Source organism: Pan troglodytes, chromosome 5 (assembly GCF_028858775.2).
Source record: "Pan troglodytes isolate AG18354 chromosome 5, NHGRI_mPanTro3-v2.0_pri, whole genome shotgun sequence".
NCBI classification, from domain to species: domain Eukaryota; kingdom Metazoa; phylum Chordata; class Mammalia; order Primates; family Hominidae; genus Pan; species Pan troglodytes.
In genome coordinates, this window is record NC_072403.2 from 32,476,290 (window position 1) to 32,500,315 (window position 24,026).

The 24,026-nt window shown below is 43.3% G+C and overlaps 3 non-coding genes across 3 annotated transcripts; 1 reads left to right on the forward strand and 2 right to left on the reverse strand.

Annotated features, from left to right (window-relative positions):
- Nucleotides 1-8,072: 8,072 nt before the first annotated feature.
- LOC112209595 (U6 spliceosomal RNA) lies at nt 8,073-8,177 on the reverse strand. Its single transcript, XR_002944430.1, has one exon. It is a non-coding gene; the product is annotated as a U6 spliceosomal RNA (small nuclear RNA).
- A 1,736-nt stretch (nt 8,178-9,913) lies between these two features.
- TRNAL-CAG (transfer RNA leucine (anticodon CAG)) lies at nt 9,914-9,997 on the forward strand. The gene has a single exon. It is a non-coding gene; the product is annotated as a tRNA-Leu (tRNA).
- An 11,647-nt stretch (nt 9,998-21,644) lies between these two features.
- TRNAT-AGU (transfer RNA threonine (anticodon AGU)) lies at nt 21,645-21,718 on the reverse strand. Its single transcript has one exon. It is a non-coding gene; the product is annotated as a tRNA-Thr (tRNA).
- Nucleotides 21,719-24,026: the final 2,308 nt, after the last annotated feature.

A 24,026-nucleotide genomic window follows, 5' to 3' on the forward strand; every position in this document is an offset into this window, starting at 1 on the left:
CACTCATTCACTATCACAAAAATAGCATTGGCCGGGCATGGTGGCTCACGCCTGTAATCCCAGCACTTTAGGAGGCCGAGGCAGGCAGATCACCTGAGGTCAGGAGTTCAAGACCAGCCTAACATGGTGAAACCCCGTCTCTAATAAAAATACCAAAAAAATTAGCCGGGCTTGGTGGCACATGCCTGTAGTCCCAGCTACTTGGGAGGCTGAGGCAGGAGAATCGGTTGAACCTGGGAGGCAGAGGTTGCAGTGAGCCGAGATCATGCCACTCACTTCACTCCAGCCTAGGCGACAGAGAGAGACTCTGTCTCCAAAAAAAATAGCACTGAGGGGATGGTGCTAAACCACTCATGAGAAACCACCCCCATGATCTAATTACCTCCCAACAGGCTGCACCTCCAACATTAGGGATTACAATTGAACATGGGATTTGGGTGGGGACTCAGATCCAAACTATATCAAATAATATCCAAAGATCACCCACCCCATTTTTTTTCTTTTAATTACAAGGCCTTAACATTAAAGATTTCCCAAATATTTCCTCCTCTTGCAAAAGTACTGTTAAAGAGTTGGCTTCACTTACCTATACCATTGACCAGGTTACCTTTACAGTAGTAGAAATGAAGTCACCACCCAAACAGGGGCAGAGGGTAGGTAGCCATTGGCACTCTGGCCTTTTGGATAGCTGAACACACGGAGGTTTCTGGAGGGCAGTGTGTGCACAGAGAAAGCTTCGGAGCTGCATGCCCCTTCCCACACATCTTGCCCTGTACATATTTTCCATCTGTCTTTTCATCTGTATACTTTGTAATATCCTTTATAATAAATCAGTAAACATGTATTTGCAGGATAAGTTGGATAAAATCAAGAGTAAAGTCTATTGAAGGAAGGAGGAGGCTTAGTAGCATCAGTCCCCGGATTTAAAAGGGATGTTTGAACGAAACTGGGATTCCGAGAAGAGGAAAGAGAAGACTAAAAAAAGGAGCTAAAAGAAATTGCTCGATCTATTTATAATACATTATGATGTGTATTATGAAAGTAAATACCACTCTAATACTTTCAGAATACATTATAATCCTCCCTGCACTTACTTGCTTAAATCCAGCATCTATTTCTGCAATATTAAAATCCTCCAAAGCATTCTATTTGTTTTAGGGGCAAGTAGGCAGTGGAGAAGCTGTGAGCCTGTATTGCATTCTAGTGTGGGCCACAGAGAAGAGGACTCTCAAGTTGAAGAATGGATGGTATCAGCCAGAAAGAGGAAAATGGGCTTGTTTCTGGAGCTGAGGGGAGAGAAAAAGGGGTCAAATGGGAATTCGCTTGGGGTTATGCATTACATTCAAGTGTGTATTTAGATACAAGCCTTTACCTCAACACCTTCCTTACCCCCATTCTGAATAGATCTCATGCCAAAGTAAAAATAAAACCAATTCATAATCATTCTATTAAAAATAATAAATATTTAAGAACCTCAGGCAGTTGCTTTACTGATTTAATGTGGAATGTATATCTTAAAATGTATCTCTAAACCTCACCCAGAATAGATGGACTGCCACAGAAATCCCCCTCTGAGAGTAGGGAAAAAGAACAGTCACAGATTATAATCAGCTCTATGACTCCTCTTTCCTTTTTCCCCATGACCTTCCAGGAAAATGGTCACTGGGCACAGTAGTGAGCTTGTGGTAGATTCTTAGGAGATACAATGTCCTTCCTTTTTCCCTCTAGCTCCAGCCCCACACACCCCTTAGAAAGAATTTACGTGGGCCAGGCGCGGTGGCTCACGCCTATAATCCCAGCACTTTGGGGAGGCCAAGGCGGGTGGATTGCTTGAGGCCAGGAGTTCTGAGACCAGCCTGGTCAACATGGCAAAACCCTGTCTATACTAAAAATATAAAAATTAGCCAGGCGTGGTGGCACACGTCTGTAGTCCCATCTATTCGGGAGGCTGAGGTTGGGGGATGGCTTGAGCCTGGGAGGCAGAGGTCGCAGTGAGCCAACATCATGCCACTGCACTCCAGCCTGGGCGACAGAACCAGACACTGCCTCAAAAATAAATAAATAAATAAATAAATAAATAAATAAAATAATTTATGTGATAGAGCTAAGAACCTGCCTCTGGCTCCCTGTCCTGGTGGCACCAGCTATAAGAATTGTGCCCCAGAGATAAGGAAATTATCAGTCTCAGTATGTCTGGCCTTATTTCCAAATCTTCTAAAAGACAAGAAATGTTGCATTGCCAATGCTTTACCAAAGCCTGTCTGAGTTACCCAGGCAAAGTAGGTGACACTATGAGTTCAAAAGCACTGAAACTAACTGAAGTATTTGTTAATGTCTGTTTTTATTTTTAATCTAGAAACAAATACCTTTCCACCCTACAACTAAAAATCATACTAAAAATGCACTTACCCCTAAAATAATAATAGCTGACTTCATTTCACACTGCCAAATGCCAGCTCTGGTAGTCACATGTTTCTGGGAGCCTGCCTCTATTTAACAGAGACTATGAGGTAACTAAGCCCAGACATTCAGATTGTGAGAAAAATAACTGAACAACTTCCCTCTTCCCTAATCAATAGCAGCTCTTCCATGCCATTCCTCCACACATCTTGAGTCATGTCTCTTCTGCCTCCAGACAGCACTCATATTTCCTCAAATCCCCCTCTTGCAATAGTCCCTGACAGCCCACTCCCAACTACATACACATTTACTCTTGTGCTCATTGTATTATTTTAAAATGGAAATAACTTATTTTCCTAAAAATACATGAAAGTATATTTTACAAAGTAAAAATGGTCCCAAATCTCATCACTCAAATATGACCAATGCCAATATTTGGGTTTATCCTTTCATTTAAAATACATATATATATATGTATGCACACACACACACACACATATATATACACACATATATAATATATGTGCACATATATATATTATATATTTTATATATATATAATATATATATGTGGTGCCAACAGCTTCCAAGAAAAGGTCAGATGAGCAACAATCATCCATCATAGAAGACTGGCTGACCATGGAGGAGAGCACTGCATAGGGATTCCATGCATACTTTAAAGCATTGCTACTCATGCTGATTCTGGACTGTCTTGTTAGAACCACAGAACCTTAGATCCCACTGAGAACTCCTGAATCAGAAACTGCATTTAACAACATGGTGATTCATGTGCACCTTAATGTTTGAGAACAGACTAGATGTATGCTTCAAAATATTATGCATCTACTTGGGATTAAAGATCTTAGTTGAAGTAACAAGAGTCTTTCTAGAGGAATATCTCGCTGGGTGCGGTGGCTCATGCCTGTAATCCCAGCACTTTGGGAGGCTGAGACGGTGGATCACCTCAGGTCAGGAGTTTGAGACCAGCCTGGCCAACATGGCAAAACTCCGTCTCTACTAAAAATACAAAAATTAGCCGAGTGTGGTGGCCCACGCCTGTGGCGCCAGCTACTCGGGAGGCTGAGGTAGGAGAATTGCTTGAACCTGGGAGGCAGCGGTAGCAGTAGCCAAGATTGCACCATTGCACTCCAGCCTGGGTGACAGAGCGAGACTCCGTCTCAAGAAAAAAAAAAAGAAAGAACAAGAAATATCTCCAAATTTTGATCATCATGCAAAATGCATTTATGTAGCGACTGAATATGCATACTCATAGTATTAACGGTAACAAAGTACTTATTATGCGTCAGGTCCTGTATTTTGTGTGCTGTAATTCCTGCCATTTTTCAGACCCCTAGGAGGTAGGTAGGCATCAGTGCAGTCTCCATTTTACAAATAAAGAGTCTGAAGAGCAGAGAGATAAAATGGCTTCTATCACCTGCTAGAGAGTAAGCAGAGATGAGATTTGACTCCAGGCCATCTGACTCCACGGTCCATGCTGTTGGTTAGGTACAAAGTACATTGTCCAGAAAATGACTTTCAAACAATCCTATAAGCTGAGCAAATCTTGTGTTAGTTTACAAAGCAGTATACAAGTTAGAACAAGTAGAAGGTAAGAAAGTTAACATAACATCAAGCTACTGCCACAGAAAGACCTTGTACTGGATTGTACAATAATTTGGCCTCATGTTCTTCTAAGAGAGAGAGGTGAAGGCAGCCACCAGTTCCATTCAAACAGCAAAATAGCAGTGGAAGATAATCAAGTGCCAGGACAGTGGCTTTGGATTGTAATAACCACAGTGAGACACTGTTACATTGTTGTAGTTGTTGAATTGTAGTTCTGGCTGACTAGTTTATTGTTGTTTAAAGCCTTTTAATCCTTTCAAGAGCCTGCTGAAGACTTAATTTTTCTCTCCGTCTGCAGCATTAACTCTCACCTATCGGCTCATTACTCCTGAATCGATGACTCTGGCCCCAACATGGTTTCCAGAATGGCCTTACTTATTCTACTCCTGAACATCTTCTCTGTGACAAATAATAGGTACCTCAAATTTAAGGGGACCAAAGTACAACTCTAGATTCCCTCTGACCAATTTACACCTTACTTAATCTTTTCCACTCCATTAATGACTCTGTGATCCATTTTCTCGAGCCAAAAATATAGGCATAAGCACTAATTCCTCTTTTTATCTCATTTTCCACCTCCAAACGCCTAGTAAGTCCTGTCAGCTCTGCCTTCAAAACATATCCTGGACATGAGCACTTCTTTCCTTCTTTACCACTAGCTCCCTAAGCCATCATCACTTCTTACCTGGATTTTTTATATAGCACCTGCTTCTACCCTTGCCTCTATGGTCAGCTACCCACAAAGACCAGAGTATTGTTTTGCTTGGTTTGGTTTGGTTTCGTCTGGTCTGGTCTGGTTTGGTTTGGTTTTGAAATAGAGTCTCACAGCCAGGCGTGGTGGCTTACACCTGAAATCCCAGCACTTTGGGAGGCCAAGGCAGGTGGATCATGAGGTCAAGAGATTGAGACCATCCTGCCCAATATGGTGAAACCACATCTCTACAAAAAATACAAAAATTAGCTGGGCATGGTGGTGTGCGCCTGTAGTCCCAGCTACTCTGAAGGCTGAGGCAGGAGAATCGCTTGAACCAGGGAGGCAGAGGTTGGAGTGAGCCGAGATCATGCCACTGCACTCCAGCCTGGCGACAGAGCAAGAGTCTGTCTCAAAAAAAAAAAAAAAAAAAAAAAAGAATGAAAAAGAAAAAGAAAGAAAGAAATAGAGTCTCACTCTGTCGCCCAGGCTGGCTAATTTTTTTTTTTTTTTTTTTTTTTTTTCTTAAGAGACAGGATCTCCCTATGTTGCCCAGGATGGTCTCGAACTCCTGAGCTCAAGCGATCTGCCCTCCTCAGCCTTCCAAAGTGCTGGGATTACAGGCATGAGCCACTGTGCCCCGCCCAGAGTACTGTTTTCAAAGACAAATCAGATTATGTTATCAAAATTCTCCAATGGCTTCCCAATGCAGCCTCAGGATTAAACTCAGGCCCTACTAACACCATCTGGTCCTTGGCTATCTCTGCAATTTCATCTCTTTCGTTCCCTTATTCCTCCTCTTCAGACACAGAAGCCTTTTGTTGCTCCTTCATTCTCTCCCCAAGTTCTTTGCCCTTGCCGTGCCCTCTGTGTGTCCCCTGGATATGTTTGTCTCGCCCCCCATTTCATTCAGGTTTCTGGTCAAATGATATCTCTAACCACCCTCTGTAAAAAAGCATCCCCCCCCCAACACACACACACACTTTTCTACTTTCTGACTCGTCACCCTGCACTACTTTTCTTTTGGGAAAACTCCTGCACAATTACTATTTTTCTTGAAAGTACTTATTAATACTTGAAACTATAAGCATATTTGTTTTTTTAATAGTCTTTCTTCATCACAGAGGCAAGAATCCACAAAAGCAGAGATTTCCTTTGTTTGTAAATAAAGTACCTGGCACATATTAGTTGCTCAATAAATATCAACCAACAGATTAAGTTATGAGTGTGCGCAAAGTTCAAGGAAGTTTGAAACTGACCTGGAGGTCAGGGAAAGTATGGTTAAACTACATGAAAGAGATGGCTGCTGGCTGTTTTTCAAACACACGTGTGGACAGACCAAACTCTACCTCCCAAGTAGGCTTTTATTGACTCAGCCTCTTCGGGAGTCAGAAAGTAATGTATTTTAATGTTGGACATACTTAAACTAAAAAGTCATTCATTGTTTAGCTGAAATTCTAATTTAACTATGCATCCTGTATTTCATCTTATTTGAGAGCCCTGAGCCCTTATACCCTCTGGCTGAGTAAACCCCATGCTTCATCAGAAAACAGCTTACCTCAAGAAATTTGTATGAACACCCACTCTCTATCCTCTTCTTATCTTTCACCTGATTTTCAATTTTGTGTCTTACAACTTAGTTTTTCAATTCTTAATTTTGTTTCTTCTCACTATTCTTTAAGATTACTGTGGTAGATGGTTGTACAAATACACCCAATAAACCTTTCCTCCCTGGGCCCCACTCTTGCAGTACCCTCTCCCTACACTGCCTTTAGTTTGGGCCCTGTGACTTGCTTTGGCCAATGTGAGGCAAGCAGAAGTTGGATAAGAACATGGCACTGGGGCAAGACCTCGGGGAACTGCTTTCCCATCACGTCTAGCCTCCTTGGGAACGAAAGACTTTATGAAGAGAGAGGCTTAGCATCTTGGCTGAATGGTGGGCATAAATGAGCCTAGGCAAAGCCAGCCGGAGCGGGGGTGGGGAGGTGGGGGGTAGGGGAGTGGGGGGTGGGGGGGGGGGTGCGGGGAGTGGGAGGGTGGGGGGAAGTTTCGTTCTTGTTGCCCAGGCTGGAGTGCAATGGCAGTCTCGGCTCACTGCAACCTCCACCTTCCAGGATGAAGCGATTCTCCTGCCTCAGCCTCCCGAGTAGCTGGGATTACAGGTATGCATCATCATGCCTGGCTATTTTTGTATTTTTAGTAGAGATGGGGTTGAAACCCCCCATGTTGGCCAGGCTAGTCTTGAACTCCTGACATCAGGTGATCCGCCCGCCTTGGCCTCCCAAAGTGCTGGGATTACAGGCGTGAAGCCACCACGTCTGGCCTTCGTTTTGCTTTCTATATTTTTAACCATTTATTTATTTGAGACGGAATTTTGCTCTTGTTGCCCAGGCTGGAGTGCAATGGCACGATCTCAGCTCACTGCAACCTCCGCCTCCTGGGTTCAAGCGATTCTCCTACCTCAGCCTTCCAAGTAGCTGGGATTACAAGCGTGTGCCACCATGCCTGGCTAATTTTTTTTTTTTTTTAATTTTATTTGAGATGGGTTTTCACCATGCTGGCTAGGCTGGTCTCGAACTCTTGACTTCACGTGATCCACCCGCCTCGGCCTCCCAAAATGGTGGGATTACAGGTGTGAGCCACTGCACCTGGCCATTTTCAACCTTTTATAAAACTATCTAGCCAGGGCAACATAATAACAAAACAATAAAAAACAGCCAGGCCAGCTGGTGTGTGCCTGTAGTCCTAGCTACTGTAATCCTTGCTCCTGTACTCCTCCTGGGAGTTCGAGGCTACAGTGAGCCAGGATTATGCTGCTACTCTCTAGCGCGGGCAACAGAGCCAGATCCCGTCTCAAAAAATACATACATGTATTGTTTCTAAATTGGGCTTTTCCTCCCCCACTTCTCTTTCTTTAGAGGGCAATTCTATTTTTCACTGGGGAACTAAGCTGGGATTTCTCATGAGGCCTAGAGACTGGAGTTAAAATAACTACTTTATTAGAGGTCTCAGCTTCTCTCCATTTTATTATTTTTTTAAATTTTTTATTCTTTTTTTAAAAAAATAGAATGCTTCGGTCGGGCTCAGGGGCTCATGCCTGTCATACCAGCACTTTGGGAGACTGAGATGAGTGGATCGCCTGAGGTCAGGAGTTCGAGACCAGCCTGACCAACACAGTGAAACCCCGTCTCTACTAAAAATACAAAAATTAGCCAGGCATGGTGGCAGGCGCCTGTAATCCCAGCTCTTAGGGAGGCTGAGGCAGGAGAATCGCTTAAACCCGGGAGGAGGAGGTTGCAGTGAGCCGAGATCGCGCCATTGCACTCCAGCCTGGGCAACAAGAGCGAGACTTCGTCTCAAAAAGGAATGCTTCACAAATTTGCCTGTTATCCTTGTGCAAAGGCCATGCTAATCTTCTCTGCATTGCTCCAATTTTAGTGTAAGTGCTTGCCGAAGGGAACACAGCTCTGTCCATTTTATTTCATGTTTCTTGGGCTCACTGCCCCATTATAGTGTAAGCCCTTCGATGGTGGAGCTTATTCTGTCTGTTTGTTTACTGTTGGATCACCAGCACCTAGAATGCTGCCTGGCACATAGTAGGTACCCAATAAATATTTCCTGTATGTTGGATGAATTGCCTCTCTCCTCTCTTGTCTCCAAAGTTGGTATCCACCACTACCCTGTGAAAAGTGCAGAGGTGACTGAATTTTAGAGGCCTTGCAGAGGACTTATTAAACACTTACTGTGGGACTCTATCCTCACAACTTTTTAATTTACTTATTTGTATTTTTAAAATCAACAAATAAAGATATATATATTTATGATGTACAAAATGATGTTTTGTTCTATGTGTACATTGTGGGAAGGCTAAATCAAGCTAATTAACATATCCATTACATCACATACTTATCTTTTTCTTTTTGTGGCAAGAACATTTAAAATCTACTCTCAGCAATTTTCAAGTATTCAATAACGTTGTTATTAACTATAGTCACCATGTTGGACATAGCAAAACTTCTGAATCGGTAGGCCTGAGAAGAACAGAATTTGCCTCTAATTGATTCCCTGGAGATGGGGATTTAATGCTTAATTTAAGGGATTAAACATTGTATTCTATCAATTGAACCCACGATGAAAGTATTATAGGTGTCTAAGAAAGCTGTTTCTAATGTCCACAGAAGCAAAATGACTTATCTAAGATTCTCCAGGTAGTGACCAGTTCTAGTTCTGTCTGAAATTCGTACTCAGGTCCCCTGACTTCCAGTCAGTGATATTCCGACCATGGCATCCTGACTGCTAACGCTTGCTAACAAAATTTGAAGTAGGTCACCTCTGACCTTTGTTTATGTTTAGAAAAGTTGTTGTGCTCGAGGCCTTCTATCAAGTAGCCGCTGCGCCAGGTTTAGTAAAATACATAAGCTACTCCCCATTTTTGTTGTTGTTGTTTTTGCTTTTGCTTTTTAAAGTTTTTATTACAGTATAACATCCACACCGAAAAGTGCACAAATCCTCCATAAACTCCGACCGAGAGGCAAGACAAGCCAGCCTTCCCACGCTCCTGTCCCCTCCACCGGCCCTGCCAAGGGTAACCACGTGCTGGGAGATTTGCAGCACAACGCAAAGGAGAAGGATTAGCGAGCACCTTGTTCCAGCAAAAACTGGAGCAAGCCTAAAACTTCCTGGGAGTTAAGTGTAAATTTAAGCCAAGTATTCTAGTAATGTTGAGTTCAACAGGATTGCCATTATTTTAACTAGAATTCAGTTGAGAGCAGAGCGCCATCGCCGTCTTCCGCCTTAGTCACTCGGCCCTGGGCTGGCTCACGCCCGCCCCGCCCCCTCCCCGCCCTGCCCCGCCCCGCCCCTCCCACGCCCCCGCCCCCGTCCCGCTCCCCCTACCCCGACCCGCCCTCCCTCGCCCGCCGCCCCACCCGCCGCAGCCCTCCCCGCGCAGCCTGGGAGTGACTCGGCGTTCACTCGGGAGACGCCGCTCTGTGGCCCGGACAACCGGTCCTATGCATCGCCGTCCGAGGCAGTTCGCGGAGTGGCGGCTTACCTTTTAACCCAGGAATGCCCATATCTTGAGAAAAAGAACAACAAGGGGGTGGGGACATGGGGTAGGGGGGCGGCCGGTGGATGGGGAACTAATAGCGTTTAGAAAAGAGACAGAAGTGAGTCCTGAGCACAACCTAGCATAAGTGGGTCAGGATGGCCGAGCGGTCTAAGGCGCTGCGTTCAGGTCGCAGTCTCCCCCTGGAGGCGTGGGTTCGAATCCCACTCCTGACAGTTGCTACTTTTAGTATTTAGACACAAATCGAGTTTAAGTTTACGCTACGTTTTCCTACCTGCTCTTTGTGACACGGTCTTCTCTCTTTTTAAAAAATAAATTTTCCGAGTTCCGGAATGAAAGCACTCTTTGTTTTTATTAGCCACTCCAAGGACAGCAAAAAGTACTCTGTACTCCGAAAATAATTTCAGAACCTACCGGTGTTTTGAAATCTCACCTCCTTTTTCCGTTTCTCCTCTGTCTCTAGTTGTCTTTCCCTCTCCCTCCTTCACAGGCAGAGTTGAATGAATATTACTCTTCAGTTCATGGCTCATTACATTACTGCAGGGCTCCTCTTTATTTAGTTATAGTTATCTTTTTAATTCCATTTCTTCAGTCTCATTCCCCACCTCATCCTTACTCCCCGTAAGAAATCACTGCAAGAGTTCCGGTCTGGCAGAGAGCGCGGAGAGACGCAGAGCGCGGGCCGCTCCTCCAGGGCCCTCCAGGGCCCTCCGGCCCCGGGTCGGCGGGTGAGCTAGGGGGCGCCCCGGGACAGGCCGCGCCCTCTGCCCTGCAGATACCGGAGGCCTCTGCTGTGGCTGCCCACTGGCTGGGCCCAGGCCTTGAAGCGGTGGCGAACCTCTCTTCCCTACCCTACCTCGGTGACTGATGGCGGCGGCGGCCTCTCCCAGTCCGGACCCTGCCGGCCGTCGGGTCTCCCGGCCCAAGCCTGCCGGGCCTGGACGAAACCCCCGCCGAGCAGCCTGGACGCAGCGCCTTTGGGTGGCGGCGGGAGTAGCGTGCCGGGAAGCATGGCGGCCGCTCGAACGCCGCGCGGCGGAGGGCGTTAGGGCATGGAGGGCCCGGGAAGGCGGCCTAGGGACGCAGGCAGGCTCGGCCGCCTCTTCAGGCCACGGAGCCGCCAGATCTGGGTCCCGGGTGACCACTCTGTCGCCATTGGGCGAGACCTACCTAGTCCTAACGACAACGGACAAAGGCCTTAACGGGCCTGGGAGGTGAGCGAAGTCCCGAACGACGACGGGTGGAACGGTTAGCGGCGATCGGGCGGTTGGTCTCCGTACTACCAGACCTTGCTGTCGGAAGAGACAAATGGTAGAATGACAGGCCACGTTTGGCCCGTTGGAAATGCCCTCCATCCTCTGGGAAGATTCACTGGCCGTTTACGGAAGGCCTGTGTATATAATATGAAAAAGCTGCTCTCAACTCCACCCCAACCTTTAAATAGAAAACATTTGTCACATCTAGCCCTTCTAGATGGAAAGAGGTTGCCGACGTATGATAGAGTTAGAAAGTCACACATCTTGTAAATTCTCATTTGTTTAAAAGAAATCATAGAAAATACATGTCTTCTGGAGTTGACTTTTGGAAACTGAGTTGTTAGACGGCCTCTAGAAGCGATACGTTCACGTTTGTTCAGTGGGTTAGATGACATGGAGCTCGAAGACCTGAGAAGGAAAAAAAGAAGGTTCTATGCTAGACTGGTCATATTTAGAAGACATTTTCATATTCTATCCATTGTTTTGTGTGCATTCGCTTCCTCACTACTATGTATATAGTTGACAATGCTAAGCTTTTTTGAAATGTCTATTCTTTTTAGATATTCTGAAGTGTCTGATATATGTTAAAATTAGAGGTAGTAAAACCACATTTTGTAAATATCTTTTTGTTACAATTCATAGGAATGTTGTTTTTTGGGGGGAATGGCCAAATCACCTGTTGAGTAATACTCATTGTGTTTGTGCAGTGGTTCAGGGGAGGAGAGAGGAGGGGGAGGTGCAGAGAGCTCTATGCCATCCTGCTTACAGCGAGGCAAGATGAATCACTATGTCTGTGCATTTTGTTTTATCTATGTATATAATGTACATAAAGGACAAACGAGTCCTAATTTACAACATCTAGTCTTTCTGGATGTTAAAGAGGTTGCCAGTGTATAACAAAACTAGAGTTAGTAAACTAATATATTTTGTACATTTTGTTTTACAAGTCCTAGGAAAGACTGTCTTCTGAAAATTTGAGCATTCTTGCCCACTGGGTTGATGGAGATGGGAAGGGTTCTAGGCCAGAATGTTCACATTTGGAAGACTCTTTCAAAGTATAACTGTTGTTACATGTTTGCAGTTTATTCAAGACTGCTGTGTACATACATAGTGGACAAATTAACTCCTTACTTGAAACATTTAGACTATCTAGATGTTTAGAAGTGCCCGATGTATATTAAATGTAGAGGTAGTAAAATACCACTTTGTAAATATCTTTTTGCTAAAATTCATAGGAAATACTTTTGGAAGTTGAATTGTGAAGCCACCTTTGTGAGCAGTATATTACTGTCTATACTTGCTCAATGGTTTAGAGGAGGTGGGAGGGAAGAAATTGCAAAAGATAATATGCTAGTGTGTTCATACTTGGACATTTTCAGACACCATTTTTTCTGTATGTTTTGTGCATTTTGTTTTGCTCTGTATATAGTGTATATAATGGACAAATAGTCCTAATTTTTTAACATCTAGAGGTTGCCAGTGTATGACAAAGTAGTAAAATTAGCATATTTTGTATGCTTTGTGTTGAAATTCATAGGAAAACTTGTCTTCTGTAATTGACTTTTGCATAGGAATTTGTTCAGCCATCTCTAAGCATTACACATGCGTGTACTTGTCCACTGAATTGAAGGCAGAGAAGGAAGAGAAGAGGGAATGATTCAAGGCCAAAATGGTCACATTTAGAAGATACCTTAGATGATAACCATTGTTATGTGTGTGCAGTTTTATTTAACAGTGCCGTGTGCATGGTGGACAAGCTATGAAATATCTAGTCTTTAGATATTTGGAAGTGCTTGATGTATTTTAAAGTAGTAGTAGTAGAATAACACTTTTTGTAAATAGCTTTTAAAAACTGATGGGAAATGCTGTTTGGAAGTGGATTTGTTGAACCACCTGGGAGGTGGGAGGGAAAAAATTGCAAAAGGTGTTTTGCCATTGTTTATTAGAAAATTTCAGCTTAATCCATTACCTATATGTTACAAGCATTTCATTTAACTTTGCTATACTGTATATATTGTGTATATACTGGACAAATGAGTCCTGATTTTATAATATCTAGTCTGTAGCTATTAAAGAGGTTGCCAGTGTATGACAAAAGTAGTAAACTAACGCATTTTGTACACTTTGTTAAAATTCATAGAGAGGCTGTCTTCTGAAAAGGACTTTTTGGAAGTGAAATGATAACATCAGCTCGAAGTGACACATGTGCTTATATCCACCAGGTTGGTGGTGGAGAGGAGTTGGAAGGAATGAAGGGTTCTAGACCAGAATGTTCCTATTTAGAAGACACTTTCAGATATAACCACTGTTACATGTGTGTAGTTTATTCGACAGTGCTATGTATATAGTGGACACACTTAAGTCCTTATTTGAAATATCTAGTCTTTCTAGATGTTTAGAAGTGCACAAAGCATGTTAAAAGTAGAGGTAGTAAGTAACACATTTTGTAGTTATCATTTTGATATGAAATATTGTCTTGGAAATTGATCAATTCTCTGAGAAGTACACGTTATGATATTTGTGCTGGTTCAGGGGGAAGGAGGAGCACAAAGTTCAAAGGGCTTTCTGCCAGTGTCCAGTGTGTTTATGATGAGGCACATTGACCATTGTCCCTTATGTCTGCATTTTCGTTTACTGTGCTGTGTATATAAGCAGACATAGGAGTCCTAATTTACATCTAGTCGATGTTAAAGAGGTTGCCAGTGTATGGCAAAAGTAGAGTTAGTAAACTAATACATTGAGTACACTTTGTGTTAAAATTCATAAGGAACACTTCTTAAAAACAGAAGTAAAATTGTTAAACGCCCCCCGCCCCCAAGCATTACAGATGGCTTATAGCTGTCAACGGGGTTGGTAGAGGTCAGAAAGGGAAGTGTTCTAGGCCAGAATGTTCCTACTTAGAAGACACTCAAATTATAGTCTATGTTAAGTATATATGCCATTTATTCAATACTACTGTGTATATAATGGAAAACTTAAGTGCAGTTTGAAACATCTAGTCTTTCTAGGTGTTTAAAAGTGCACAATGGTCAGGTGTGGTGGCTCACTCCTGTAATCCTGGCACTTTGGGAGGCTGAGGTGGGCAGATCACGAAGTCAAGGGATCGAGACCATCTTGGCCAACATGGTGAAACCCCATCTCTACAAAAAATACAAAAATTAGCTGGTCGTGGTGGCACGTGCCTGTAGTCCCAGCTACTCGGGAGGCTGAGGCAGGAGAATCGCTTGAGCCCGGGAGACAGAGGTTGCAGTGAGCTGAGACCACACCACTGCACTCCAGCATGGCGACAGAGCAAGACTGCATCTCAAAAAAAAAAAAAAAAAAAAAAAATTCCACAACATAGGTTAAAAGTAGAGGGCTAAAGTAACACCCCTCTAAGCATTTGTTTTCAGTACTTCCTAGGAGTGGTTGCATTTGGGAATGGAATTGTTAAAACTTGATGCTTAGGAGCGTATGCTGACTATTCACTGCGTGGTGGGGTGGGGAGGAGGAGGAGGTATGCAGGGAGAAGGGTTCTGTGCCCCTGAGTTAGATTAGTTCAGATGGTCTAACCATTGTTCTATATACGCATTTTATTGTGTTAATATTGTGTATTAAAGGATAAACAAGTCTTAATGCTCAAAGTATGTTAAAAATAGGTGTAGTGAATCAGTCCCTTTGTGAATGTCCTATTGTTAGTTTTTAGGAAGGCCTGTCTTCTGGGAGTGACCTTTATTAGTCCACTTCTTGGAGCCAGACGTCCTATACTTAGTCACTGGGGATGGTGGAAGAGGGAGAAGAGGAAGGGCGAAGGGAAGGGCTCTTTGCTAGTATCTCCATTTCTAGAAGATGGTTTTAGATGATAACCACAGGTCTATATGAGCATTTTTAGTAAAGTGCCGGTGTTTATTGTGGACAGAGTTTATTATTTTGCAACATCTAACCTTTATCAATGTCCGAGGTGACAATGTATGATAAAAACTAGAGCTAGTGGGCCAGGTGCGGTGGCTCATGCCTGTAATCCCAACATTTTGGGAGGCTGAGGCAGGCGGATCACAAGGTCAAGAGATCGAGACCATCCTGGTCAACATGGTGAAACCCCATCTCTACTAAAAATACAAAAATTAGCTGGGCGTGGTGGCGCGTGCCTGTAGTCCCAGCTTCTCAGGAGGCTGAGGCAGGAGAATCACTTGAACCTGGGAGGCGGAGGTTGCAGTGAGCCAATATTGCGCCACTGCACTCCAGCCTGGGCAACACAGCAAGACTCCATCTCAAAAAAAAAAAAAAAAAAAAAAAAAACTAGAGCTAGTGAATTAGCCAATTTGTAAATACCTTTGTTACAATTGATAGAAAAGATGCATCTTGGACATGGAATTGTTAAACCGCCTCTGAGCAGTATATGTCAGGACTTGTTCATTAGGTTGGCAGCAGAGGGGCAGAAGGAAGTATACAGGGAGAGATGTATGCAGATGTGTCCATATGTGTCCATATTTACATTTTGATGATAGCCATTGATGTATGCATCTCTTTTGGCTGTACTATAGGAATACATTAAGTAATTCAATGGAAATATACCTTGCTAATATTATAATGGTATAGCTCTGCTAATGAATTCTCTTAGAAACATTATACTTAGTGTATTCTGTTGCTGTATGTTTCATTTTAATTGAGCTTTAAGGGAATGCAGCATTTAAATCAGAACTCTGCCAATGCTTTTATCTAGAGGCGTGTTGTCATTTTTGTCTTCTATGAAATTTTTGTCCCAAGAAAGATAGGACTACATTTTTTTTTAACAGATTAAGTTGGTGTAGTGTATTGTTGTTTATCAAAATACTAATAAAGCTTTGGGATTTTGAATTGGTAAATATTCATGATGTGTCAAAAATCATGATACATACTGTACAATCTCAGTCCCATAAGATGGGATGTTGTGCCTACACACACACAGGACCTAGAAGAACATGTCAAACTGTAAACTGCTTGTGATTGTGAATGACTTTGTTCTTTGCTTCTTGTAATTTTCAGTTTCCTATAATGCACATATTAACATATTAACTTTTTAAAATAAAGGTTATTTTAAAAGCCTGTTTAAAAAGAAATCACTGGAAAAGGCATCCTTTTCTTTCTATATGCTTTTATAGAACAGGTACGATTGGTTTGGGTGAATGTGTTTTTATTTTACGTAAGTGGTACTGCGTCATAGATCTCTTTTCTTATTCCATTGGTACCGCAGTTTTGAGCTATGTTGCTGTGTGCACATCTAAACCAACTATTTTCATTGCCGCATAGAGGTCTGCAATGTGAAGTCACCTACTCTTCCACTTTGCCACTACAAATAAGGGTTCCATCAATGAACATCTTCCTATATTTCAATTATGAGGCTGTGTAAGATTTTCCTTGAGATACAGCAGGAACACATTGCAGGTCATGAGATCTGACAATCTACTAATTTTGCAGTTCAGAACAGGACCTAGGACCCAGGGAGCATGATGTACACACACAGAAGTTCATGTTTAATGACATCTCCAGAAATATTCCTCAAATTGAAGTTTCCTAATGTCTCGCCTGATCATCTTGAGCATTAATAGCTACTGTTAGAAACATGAATAGGCAATGTTTCTATTTTGAGCTCATAATTTACTGCAAAGCCTCAATTAATCAAAAACCTCAGATGACTGGAATTTTCTCTTCATTATTCCTTTTTAAAAAAGAAATTCAATCTAATTACCGAGTTACCAAAGCAGAATATAGAGTGAATCTGTTTTATGATCATTGATATTCAAAATTTTTCTGCCCTCTTTCTCTCCTAAAACACTCAAACTTCACAAAAAGATTCAAGCATGCACTAAAAGAAAAATGAATTGATATGTGTTAGAAATATCATCATCAGCAAGGCTAGAAAAGAACAAAGGTCCCCCTTATTGCCCAAGTATTCACTCCACATATTCACTCCATTTCTGCCTACCCTGACATTCTGATCAAACATGGCTTTGAATCCCTCCTTCAGAGGTGGCAACATAAGAGAAAGGAGGAAATGGCAAATAGGTGTACCCCCTAGGGTAGCAGAAAAAACACTTAAAGGTGCTTGGAAGGCCAGCAGATTAGTCGAATTCAATTCAGGCTGCCTAGGCCCATCTCTGGACGTTGCCACTTGCCAGCTACTTACCTTCCAGGAAAGTGACTTTGCATCCTTGTGCCTCAGTGCCCTTCTCTTTAAAATGGAGGAAATAACTGCACCTTTCCTCATAACTATGCAGTAAGGATTACATGACTTGGAATATGTAAAAAGCTTAGAAGAGTGTCTGGCAAACAACAAATGCCTGATACATTGTATTTTTTTTTTTCATAGTTGAGTACCTGCTTGTATTAGGGTCATTCAGAAATACCGAACTAATAGTCTATCTATCTATTAACTATGTATGTATGTGTGTATGTATCTATCTATCTATGCCTGTCTATCGAGAGAGAGACAGTAATTTATGATAAGGAATTGGTTCACACAATTATGTAGGAGGCTGAGAAGTCCCACAATCTACCATCTGCTAGCTGGAGCCCCAGAAAAACAGGTAGTGTAATTCAGTTTGGGTCTCAATCAGGCCTGAAAGCCCCGGGAGTCAACGAAGTAAATCCCAGTCCAAGAGCAAGAGGAAAAAAAATGAGATGTAAATCAGTGGGGTAGGGGGAGAAGAGGTGAATTCCTCCTTCCTCAACCTTTGTTCTATTAAGGCCCTTAACAAATGGGAGGGATCATACCCGGGAGGGCAATTTGCTTTACTGAGTCCCTGATTCAGATGATAATCTCATCCAGAAACACCCTGAGATAAGATCTCGCTCTGTCACCTAGGCTAGAGTGCAGTGGCACAACCAGGGCTCGCTGCAGCCTCGATCTTCTGGGCTCAAGCATTCCTCCCACCTCAGTCTCATGAGTAGCTGGGACTACAGGTGCGTACCACCACACCTGGCTAATTTTTAATTTTTTTTTTTTTTTTGTAGCGACATGAGGGCCTCACTATGTTGGCCAGGCTGGTCTCAAACTCCTGGGCTCAAGCGATCCTCCTACCTCGGCCTCCCAAAGTGCTGGGAGTACGGGCATGAGCCACCAAGCCCAGCCAGAAACAATGTGTAATCTGAGTATCTAATGAACCACTCTAATTGACACATAATATTAATCATCACACTGCTGTTGGCCAGGCCCTGTGCTGGTCTCTGGAGATACAGCAGTGAAGAGGACAGGCACAGCCCTTGCCTTGAGAAGTAAACAGGCTAGCTCAGACAGATATGAAGCAAGTAGATGAGCATCGCTACTTAGAATGCAATGGGAAACACAGTCCCTTCTAGCTCCACCTGCCCATAGGAGAACCTCAGCAGCTGAGCTAGAGTCCCTACTTAATCCACAACTTGTAAATTCAAATGCTATCCAAACTGCTTTGGTAAGGCATTGTCTTTTTAAAAGAAAGCATGAAACACCTGACACTTATCAACTGCCAAGTCAAATGTTCTCCGGCTATCTCCAGACAAAAAACAGTTTTAAGACTTGCACATACCCTCACCTAACTGCTTTCCACTTATCTGAACTGAGCATTCTCTTCCTCACCTTTAGTTACACACTGTTCCCTTTGCCCAGGGCATCTATTCTACTCCTCCCACGTCTATCCTCTTTCCTTGACAAGTTCTGTGTCTCCCTCATGGCTCAGTGTGGGTATCACTTCTTCCGTAAAGTCTTCCTTCCACCTTCGCCCAATCAGGGTTTTTGTTTGTCTGTTTTTCTGTTTTGTTTTGTTTTTTTCAGCCTCAACCTCCTGAGCTCAAGAGATCCTTCTGCCTCAGCCTCCCGAGTAGCTACGGCTACAGGTACACACCATTATGCCAGGCTAATTTATTTTATGTAGAGATGTGGTCTCACTATGGACTATGTTGCCCAAGCTGGTCTTCAGCTCCTGGCTTCAAGTGATCCTCCTACCTTAGCATCCCAAAGTGCTGAGTTTACAGAGGTGATCCCCACTGCACCCAGCCCCACACAGACAGGTTTGTTTTCAAATGAGGCTGCAGGCCTGCGCAGTGACCCATGCCTGTAATCCCAACACTTTGGAAGACCTAGGCCAGAGTATGTCTGGAGCCCAGGAGTTGGAGAACAGCCTGGACAATATTATGAAACCCTGTCTCTACAAACAAAACACAAAAATCACCTGGACGTGGTGGCAGACCCATAGTGGCACACACTGGTAGGCCTAGCTACTCAAGGAGGCTGAAGCAGCAGGATTGCTTGAGCCCAGGAGTTCAAGACTGCAGTGAGTTAGGATTGTGCTATTGCACCCCAGCCTGGGCAACTGAGCCAGACTCTGTCCCTAAAAAAAATAAATAAATAAGCAAATGTGGGGCCGAGCGTGGTGGCTCACACCTGTAATCCCAGCACTTTGGGAGGCCGAGGCAGGTGGATCACTTGAGGTCAGGAATTCGAGACAAGCCTGGCCAACATGGTGAAGCCTGTCTCTACTAAAAATACAAAAAGTAGCCGGGCGTGGTGGTGGGTGCCCGTAGTCCCAGCTACTCGGGAGGCTGAGGCAGGAGAATCGTTGAACCCAGGAGGCAGAGGTAGCAGTGAGCCAAGATTGCACCATTGCACTCCGGCCTGGGCAACAGAGCGAGACTCCATCTCTAAATAAATAAATAAATAAATAAATAGGCAAGTGTGGCTCAAAGCACCCTGTACTCCCAATAGTATTACATCCCACTATACTATAACTGCCATTAAATTGTTTTCCCTTCCCATCAGCCTCTTCACCCATGTGTGATTAGCATGGTAACTGCCACATAGTAATTGGCCATTGACAAATAGCCACTCACTAGACAAACAAGCATCTGATTGCAAACCATTTCCACTTTTACACATAAATTGTTTCCATGATGTATCCATATATGGAGAACTAGGAAGACATAGGCTTTTGGGAAAGATAGTGAGACTCATCACCTGGAATATTCAATAGCTTCAGTAGCCAGTACCACTACTGCCAACTCAGTGTACAGACCATGCAATCTGTTGAGGGCCACTTGGCCACAAGCCTCCTATAAAGGTATTTCTGGAGCTGATGGAGCAGGAGAGTGGAAATGAGGCAGGATTGGTAAGGGGATGAATTAGTGATTTAGTGTTGACATCTGCACCAGTGACCCAGCCTGTCTTATCATTTGAGGGAAGTTTGTATCTGGGCCTAGGGAAAAAGAACAGAAGATAGAAGGCTCTAGTGAAAAAAAAGAAGGGTCTGCCTTTCCATTGGTGCTTGATGTTTATAAAGAAAAGTGGGGAATTGGCCGGGGGCGGTGGCTCACACCTGTAATCCCAGCACTTTGGGAGGCCGAGGTGGGCAGATCACCTGAGGTCAGGAGTTCAAGACTAGCCCGACCAGCATGGTGAAACCCCGTCTCTACTAAAAATACAAAAATTAGCCGGGCATAATAGTGGGCGCCTGTAATCCCAACTACTCGGGAGGCTGAGGCAGGAGAATTGCTTGAACCCTGGAAACAGAGGTTGCAGTGAGCCAAGATCACACCACTGCACTCCAGTCTGGGTGACAGAGCGAGGCTCCGTCTCAAAAAAAAAACAACAACAAAAAAGAAAAGTGGGGAATTAAGCTGCAGAATGGGAGTAGAAAGTCTCCATAAAAGTAGAGTTGCTTCTGAGCTGTTCCTCCAAGTGTTGGGATTTTGTCTCCAGAGCTAGAACAGGAAATCATATTGCAAGCCTTGACAATCTACATAAAATAATATGCTCTGAAAGCAAAAGCCAGAGAAGTGGAACTTTCTGTGCCAGGTGAGCTGTGGGCTGGGTCTTGGGAGATGGGTGAGAGGGTTGGTAATAGTTACAGTGAACTTCCATTTCCTTGGTCTTGTGTTTCTATGTGGAGAACTTCTGCTAAGAGTAAAACTGACTTCTTTCCTACTTCTCAATTTCTCTTTCTTCCTCTTGGAGAGTTTGGGAGAAGGCATCTCAACCCTTCCTGGACTTCTTCAAGTCAGCCTGTTCTAGTGGGCCCCATAAGCAAATGGAGGCTTCTCTGACAGCTTCTTTTCTCAAGTCTTGGTGACAAATATTTGTTTTTGCTTTGATTTGTTCCTTTCCAAAAAACTCTGAGTACAATGCAATCTTTTTAAATAGCGAATCACAGCTTGTTTTATGTGGCCAGATCTTACTGTTTGCTGTGAATTTTCAGAGATGCTACAGCCTTCTCAACAACAGATTATGAATCATTCCAAAGATTGACCTTCTAAAAACATTACCTGCAGATTCTGACAATGAATCTGTTTAGGATTTCCCCAGGAAACAAAATAGAATGACTAGAGATTATGATGTTGCTTGTAGTTTAAATTTGGTGTTTGCCTTCTGCTTTCCCTGGTTCCTCTCGTACATGTTGTAAGATATAACATGTGGAAGAAAAGTGTAAGAAAAGCAAGAAATTCAGAATTTCATCATTCTGAAAGAAAGCCAAATTTATCTTTGCTTCTTTTTCGTAAACAAGGAGGTTTCACACCGGACGCATATAAAACACTGTGATGGAGCCCCATAGGGGAAAATATCCTTTCACGCTATACTTCAACGGTTCCGTGGGTACTTTGAATGCAGGAAAACTACAACAGGCCCCGCTGGGATTCGAACCCAGGATCTCCTGTTTACTAGACAGGCGCTTTAACCAGCTAAGCCACGGAGCCGCCGTGACTCTGACACTACAAATGAGCATAGAAAAGGGATGATCTTTGCCTTTGTTCTGTGCATTGATAACACTTTCTTGTTACTGAGGTTTGAAAGTAGCCACACGCTTCTTCAGACACTGAAGATTAACCTTGGCTTCGCCCCAAAAGACCTAAGAAACCGCTCAGCTGCAGGATAACGAGGTTTTTCGCGTGGGGGAGGTGGGGGGTGAGGGAAAGGCTGGCGATAGCCTGACCCCCGCCCCGGGGCGAACAGGAGAGTCCTCCGAGAAACTGCCTCAAATAGCAAGCAGCTCATCCTAACGTGGGTAAAGTATGACCTCGGGCTTTAGGGAGAAGAGGGTAGGAGAGCGGGTAGCCAGCCACATTTACAGAACACTCCTCCGAGTCGTGTAATGCATTTACACCAGAACACTTACGGCACCAAGAACTGATCTAGCAGGAAGCAAGCTATTTGTTTCTTATTTCATGGCTTTTAAATTAAACTGGAATTAGATTAAAATTCCAGTCATTCCTTACCCCATTTCTTTCCGTTAAAATTGGGCTCCACCTACCTGCTTCTTGCTTATTAAAGATTAACTAATGGGGTTCCAGAGTTGCTTCTTAAAAATGCAAGATTTAAGAAATAACAACTTAATCTTGGAAAGAGATAAAGAAGTCCCCTTCCCGGTATAGCTACACAGAAAGAAAAGCTTTCCTGTCCTAATACTTGTCCAAAGGATCTGATTTGATGTGTCAAATCAGCATTATATATATGTGTGTGTGTGTGTGTATGTGTATATATATATATATTATAGAGAGAGAGAGAGAGAAAACTTCTATATTGTCATGGGGGCTTATGTGTTTCTAACTTATTCTGTTCTCTATTAAAAATAAATCTGATCTTGGGAGTATAATTTGAATAAAGGGGTTTAATGAAATTCTGAAGAGTATACAAATTGTTGGCACAGCTGTGAAAGTAACTTCCCAAATGAAACCTGTAATTATGTTTGGCTGTTTTACTTGAAATCTGTTGTCCTGGTGATTATGGTGAAACAGACATTTCAGTATTCCTTAGCTGTATCAATATTTGAAGGATTTCTCTGTCACAGTCTAAGGCAGACATTGGCATGTACCTTTGCCGATGTATGTGATGGGGGAAACAGTAAAAGGTCACGCCGACTAGAGTTTTCATTTTTATAAAAAGATGCAAGTCGGCCGGGCGCAGTGGCTCACGCCTGTAATCCCAGCACTTTGGGAGGCCGAGGCGGGCGGATCACGAGGTCAGGAGATCGAGACCATCCTGGCTAACACGGTGAAACCCCATCTCTACTAAAAATACAAAAAAATTAGCCAGGTGTGGTGGTGGGCGCCTGTAGTCCCAGCTACTCGGGAGGCTGAGCCAGGAGAATGGCGTGAACCCGGGAGGCAGAGCTTGCAGTGAGCTGAGGTCGCGCCACTGCACTCCACCCCGGGCGACAGAGCGAGACTCCGTCTCAAAAAAAAAAAAAAAAAAAAAAAAAAAAGATGCAAGTCTATGAACTCAGCACTCACTTTGATTGAGACTCATGAAATAAGCACTTATTACTTTATTATTATAAGATTAGCCATCATATTATTAGTGTGCTTGGAGCCAATATAATCATCATAAATAGCACAGTCACACCTAATATGGCTTTAACCCAACTGTGGCAGGCCCCAGACAGCAGAGCCAATAGTATTTTATTTTGGTTTTTCCTTTGACTGGCAGCTGACGAAGTTTGCACAGAATTTCTAGAATGTCAAAGGAATTGTTTAGCCAGAGATGAGCCTTGGAAGCAAATTGAGACTTTGAGCAATCATTTACAGATCTCTTGGTGTGAACCATATCTTCTATTCAGTTCCGACTGTGATTAGGAACCATGGAACCCTCACATTGGCTCCGCTCCACACATCTGAAATTGGAGAGGATGCAGGTGGCTGTGTCACAGACTGCCGACAGTCATGTAAAACAATGTGAGAGTGGCAGATGGTGTAGTTTTCCATGTGCCTGGGAGTGAAACTAAAAAAAACTGCACTGAAACAGAGAAGAGTCCACCACTGTCATAGTTGTATGTGTCAACTTAGGCTACCCAGTTATTCAATTAAACACTAACCTACATGTTTCTGTGAAGTTATCTTGTAAATGTGGTTAACAATCAGTTAACCTTAAAAAAAGATTCTCCCTTATGTAGATGGGCCTTATCCAATCAGTTAAAAGGCTTTGAGAGCAAAACAAAGGCCTCCCTAAGGAAGAAGAAATTCTGTTTCAAGACTTCAGCATCAGCTTCTGCCTGAGAGTTTCCAGCCT